We start from the raw sequence: 6,000 nt of genomic DNA, 5'->3' as shown, positions 1-6,000 counted from the left end.
TTTTAAGGGTGTACTACTTAGGGTAGGTGGTGGAATGGGATGCCACCTATCCATTGCACAAGTACACATTAGGAGAGAGTCTTTGTGTTCTTATATGAAATGTATAAATGGGTCATGGTATGATGTATGAAAGTAATATGACTTTATATCTAATGTTAAGGAAACATGTTTTGATATATGTTTTGCATGATGAAAGATATCTATGTGATGAACCTAATTTAAGGTAATTCCTAATGAACACTAAGTGTAAGTGGTAGTATGTGATGCTACTTTCACAGTGCACTAAGTGTGACTTGGGAGTTGTCTTGTAGGATGGTTCTTATGTGATGTTTCTAAGTATACGTGTGTTTATATAGTGTCTTTGATTATTGAATGGTGACCTTTATAAATGAAATGAATTATCCTTACGCTTTATAGTCTCAAAGATCTCTGAGTAGGTATTGAGGAGGTCGTATGGACGATCTCCTTATGTCTTACTAAGGGGATCCTTTGGACAACTTAGGATAGGGGTAGTTCATGTGTGATTTTACGTTCAGTGTAGCTATGCTCTTATGTTAAGAAAAATGAAAGTTTTACCTTATTTGTTAAATGATGACCTTATAATGTTTTGTAGCTTAATTAATAGAGGATTTTATCAAAATAGCATGACTTGTATGATTCTACTAAATTGTCCCTTTTTCATGATTTTGCATAATGTCATACTTAGTACAATGTTTGTACTCATCCATACTTTTCTATACTTTATAAGTATATGTTGGAGCCGTGTTTAAGGTTAGAACGCAAGATTGGGAATCGAATCTCTCAAGACTAAGTATGTCCTCATATATTCGAGGGCATAGTCTATGTTTCTTTAGTTTCTTATTTTAATACTTGTTATGTATTTTTTTCAATGTAAAAGGGTCGTATCTCTAAGATATTTATGTTGTGTCTTTAAGTTTCCTTGTGACTATGAGAATATCCTTTAGTATTTATAAAAGATGTTGTCTTTATTATTATTGTTGTGAAAAGTTTAAGTATACTTCCCATGTCTTATGTAATGAATGATATCTAAGAGGCTTGTGCAAGACCTTTGAAACATCGAGCACGCCTTGTGAAAACCTAAGGGTTTCCCTAACTTCTAGGATATACTTGAGGGTCGTAACATCGGGTATGAATCCAAACATTGTATAGATCTTAGATGTCAAACTAACATTGTTCCTATGCAAAATAAGTAATAATTGTTATTTTCTCTTATGTATTTCCTTTTTTCCGAAATTTTTGTTGTAGGAGTATTTTTCATTTAATTAAGATTTTAAAAGAACGACGAGTGAATGTATTTTTCAGGTTTATATAAGAAAAGATTATGGTACTTCTTACTTTAGTACAAATTGATTTAATTAATTTTCCATTCCTAGTCCATATTGGCTCTCATAAACAACATTTCCCCTTTATTCTCCTTCAATTTTTCAGTTTTTCTCCTCTACTCTATTAAAATTTATACTTTTGAATACTTACAAGTAAGCATTTTTTATTCTTTAAAATATTTTTTGTCAATTTTTTTATATGGGCAGATACATGTAAGGTTGAATATCGCACATGAAATTTAGGATATTTGATGAACATATTTTTATTTTGTTTTTTTTACTAATAAAACTATAAAAAAAATCTGCTTCAATTATGAATTGCATCAAATTATCTTATTTTCTGTGATGTTCTAGCAAACTAAATTTTCGCATGGTCATGATATTGATTGAGTCTAAACAATAACATATCTCTTTTGATAAATAAAGAAAATGAACATTTTCTAATGACACTTGATGTTATGATTTTGAATGGATTGTGATAAATGTACATAAATATAATGAAATGTAATATAACTGTTGATATTCGTTCCTTCCTTATTTTACCAAAGTAACTTAATTTCAATTTTTCTGTAGCCCTTTATTTCCATTAGTAGGGAGTCACATGCTATTTGGTAGAAAAATCATCCTAGGTTATAGAGAAGATGAACTTAGTAGGTCTCAAGGACTAATCTCTTTTTAAAAAGAGGTTGCTTAGGCAATCTCAAACCCCAAATAATTAAATTTTATAATAAATGGGTGGCTATTGGGATGAAATTAGATATATGATACGTGTTGATTTATTATATTAAATCACATAATAAGAATTTATGATCCTTTCCTCATTGTTTTTTTTTTTATAGAGATTCATTGTAATTACTCAAAAGGTGTTGATTTGGATGGACATAGGCAAATACAGGATATTGCACTCTAGGATAGTGATGTAACTGGTGCGTCAATATATTTGGATTTACGGAATTACATTAATGAAAAGTTATCTTACAAAACACAAAAAGGGAAGTGGTTTAATGGAGGAAGATAAAGAAACTGGATACCAAAATTTGAACTTCAAAACTCACCTCACTTTCTGAATAAACTTAATTTATAAATTATATAATTCAACTTGATAAGAACCATATTTCACTTGGGAATTTCACTAGTATAATATTGTTGTTGTTAGTGTGATTTGATCAAACTCTTTGCTAAAATAAAAATATTTTATTGCATTTGTATTAATCATTAGAAGAATGGTTTTTCTTTTATAATATTATTTAGTGTTTCACATGAGAAGAAGAAAAGTAACCACTATTATAAGTCTCTCATGCATAGTCGTTATATCTGAATCATTAAAAGATGTCAATCATCACAGTTTAGTATGAATGTAGGTTTAATTCCACTAATGTGTTAATGCCTTTACTTTTCTTTCATATTTTTTTTATTTTAATTTACTTTTGATCATTATTTTATGATTTTGAATGGTTGTGAGAAAAATGTATAAACTTTTTAGTAATATGGATTAATTTTTTTGTGTTTTTCCTACACTAAATTAAAATCTAATAACTATTAAAAATGAAATCATTAATTAAAAGTCCTATTTATTTATATAGGTATAAAATTTATTACAAATTCAGCTATTGCACATTAATTCTTTAGTTATAACATTATAAATTCTCTTAGTTGTTATAGTTATTGCAAACGTTATTCACGCTGTTTTACATTCTCTAGTTATAATATTATGCATTCTCATAGTTATTACATTAATGATATTTAGCTTTCATCTTTCCTTATATTAACATTTGACCAATAGTTTTTCATGTTATTATACCTCCTCTATATATGCTATAACACAGTGTTGAAGTATATGTACTATATTTTTTTTTGGTGTACGATAAACATGTGAATAAATATATGACTTCAGAGATTACCTATGGACGGTCAAATAAGTATATTTGATTTATGTACTCTATCAATCGAAAAGTCAAATATGAGAGCCTACAACACAAACGACATCTATTATGTTATTGACACATCCTCAAAGACCTATACTAGAGCCTCGTATGTTGAATAATGATGATTTTAGACCTAAATAAGTGTAAATAATTGGTTTTAGAAGAATTAGAGCGAAAAGGTCAAAGAAAGGTCGTGAAGTCTGACAACTAGCTAAATTGAACAAGTAGACGTCTCTATATTTGGTGAAGGTTTGGGAGTGTTATTTGAAGTCTAAAATTTTTATAAAGATTTTAAATAGGTTAAATATAGTATAGATTGTCCAAATATCTAGTCACGACTCCCCAAGGACCACTGGAAAGGTCCTTGAGGAGTACCCAAACTTGGGCGAGCAAGCTACCGAAGCAGACTGTGTACAACCAAGATTTGGAGGCCCTGCGCGTCGCGCAGCAAGCACAAGGAGGCAAACTTTTTGCCTCGACACGTGGGTCCTTAACAAGGTCCACTGCCCCAACTTGTATTTTTGAAAATAAATGTGAATTTAACCTGCGGAACGTAGCAACTTTAAAGATCCGCTCGCGTCATTTTTAAGATAATTTGACTAAAAAAAAGACCCAATTAAGTGAGGGATATTTTGGTTAATTTAAGGGATAACTATAAAACGTTTTACTGTCAGTTATTAGTCAGTTTTAACACCTAAATCAATTCCACAATGTTGAAATCAAAATTCACTGTCATCTCTCTCAAATTCTCTCTTCCTTCAAACCTCCATTGAAAACGATTATAGATCCAAGAAGAAGGTCAAGTTCTAAAGTTTCAAAATCAATTTTGTTTCTTTATCATCACTATGGTATGGTTTATTTAACTCATGGGATTTTTTCCCCAAGAGGTCCCTTTAAAAGATGATTTCGAATTCCCCCAAATATAGGGTTTTCTCTCACACATGGGTCTTCTTTGAAAAATGAAATTATGAATCAAATGTGATGAAATAAGATGAATTAATTTTGTTTAAGTATATATTTATGGTTAATTGATGATTTCCTGTAGGATTTACCTAGACTCATGTCCCTCCCCCAATTTCATGAAAACCTTGAATCGATATGGTGAATTGTGAAGATCATGAAATGTAGATTGACTACATTGCTGTTAATTATTTAATTGCTTATTTAATTTACCTTTTTTATGTAATTGATTATGTATTCTTTGTAATGTAAGTTTGAAGGCTCTTGAAAGGGCAATGAGGTATATTGATTGGTTCTTCTTTTATTCAATTACGAAGTATGAATTAATTAGATAGTAATGCTTCTGTGTCAATTGTGTCATTGTGATGTTGATGCTAAGTATTCCTCATCCCTAATCCTAAGATATTGAATTAGGCATGATCTATGTATGCATGTTATGGTACAATTATTGTATGATTTAAAGTAGTTTCTCATGATTAAAATAAAGTGTTAATTGAAAGGTTTATTCACTTATGAAGTGGTATCTAAAGTGTAAGGATTTTTCTCACTTGTGATGACCTATGAGCTAGATACGAGAAGAGACTAATGTGATCTGGTAATATAAAATATTATGATTACTAAATGGAATAATTTCTTAGCACCGAAAGAGAATGTAAATGAGGTAGAGTTCTAACTTTAGTAAGTCTAGCCTCCCACATGTGTTTCCTCATGTTGGTAAGTACGGATTCCCTAGTTATGTGTTGTCTCATGAGATGGAAACCTCCATGTCTGGTAAGTCAATGTTTCTAAAAACAATCTTCTTGACCCTTAACTATGTGCCTACATAGGACTCTAGCTTAGTGGATCAACCTAGATAGCTATATATGAATGGTTACACCTTAGGCAAGTGTTTACCCTCTCTTTTCGGTGTGGGAGTAGAACACTAGATTCTATGCAGCTCACATGGTCTCATGTCTGTTATTGCAATTGTCTCCCTAACCTTAAAAGTAAATGAACAATTTAATTATGTGAACACTTATTAGGATTGTCTTAAAGGCTACTACATAGGGTAAGGGAGGGTATGGGACTTCTCTACTCATTGTATATGTGAGATCCTCAGAGATGGTTCTATTAGTGTTCTTTTATTATTATGATTATGATTATGATTATGTTGCTAATCTATGATTAATATTCATTTATTAACAATGTCATGATGTATTATGAGAATATATTTTTAAGTACGAAGTTGGTAGCTTAATGTTATTCTAATCATATGGGAAAACATGATTTTGACTAAATTGTCCTTTTCACATGCATTGATGGTTTTGTGAATATAAATCATACTTAATACATGTAGTTTTAATAATCCTAATTTCTCCCTTTTTTCTCAAACATTTTAGGTTCGGGCCGTTGAAAAGTTCATGGTCGATTGGAAGAATCTTTTCCTAAGTCATTGGAGAGTCCTCATATCTGGGGATGTTTCCAAGGTTCAATCTAGTTATGACGTTGCTTTGTTTATAAACATTCATTCTTTAATTTATCATTGAGACAATTATGTAAGACTATAATGGTGTATTTTTTTGTATTGGTTATGTCCAAATTTTGGTACTCTTGTAGATAGTTTATATGTGAGATTAGAATTTAGACTCCTATATAATTTGTTATGCTAAAAGAGAAGTCTATGTAAACTTTGTATTCGAAGAGTCTATGTAAACTCCATATATAATATGTGAGAAGTCTAAGTATACTTCTATGTAAATTATGTTTTTCCGCAATTTTGACATTTGATGTGC

The sequence above is a fragment of the Solanum lycopersicum genome, chromosome 9 (assembly GCF_036512215.1).
Source record: "Solanum lycopersicum chromosome 9, SLM_r2.1".
NCBI lineage: Eukaryota > Viridiplantae > Streptophyta > Magnoliopsida > Solanales > Solanaceae > Solanum > Solanum lycopersicum.
This window is presented reverse-complemented; position numbering follows the sequence as displayed.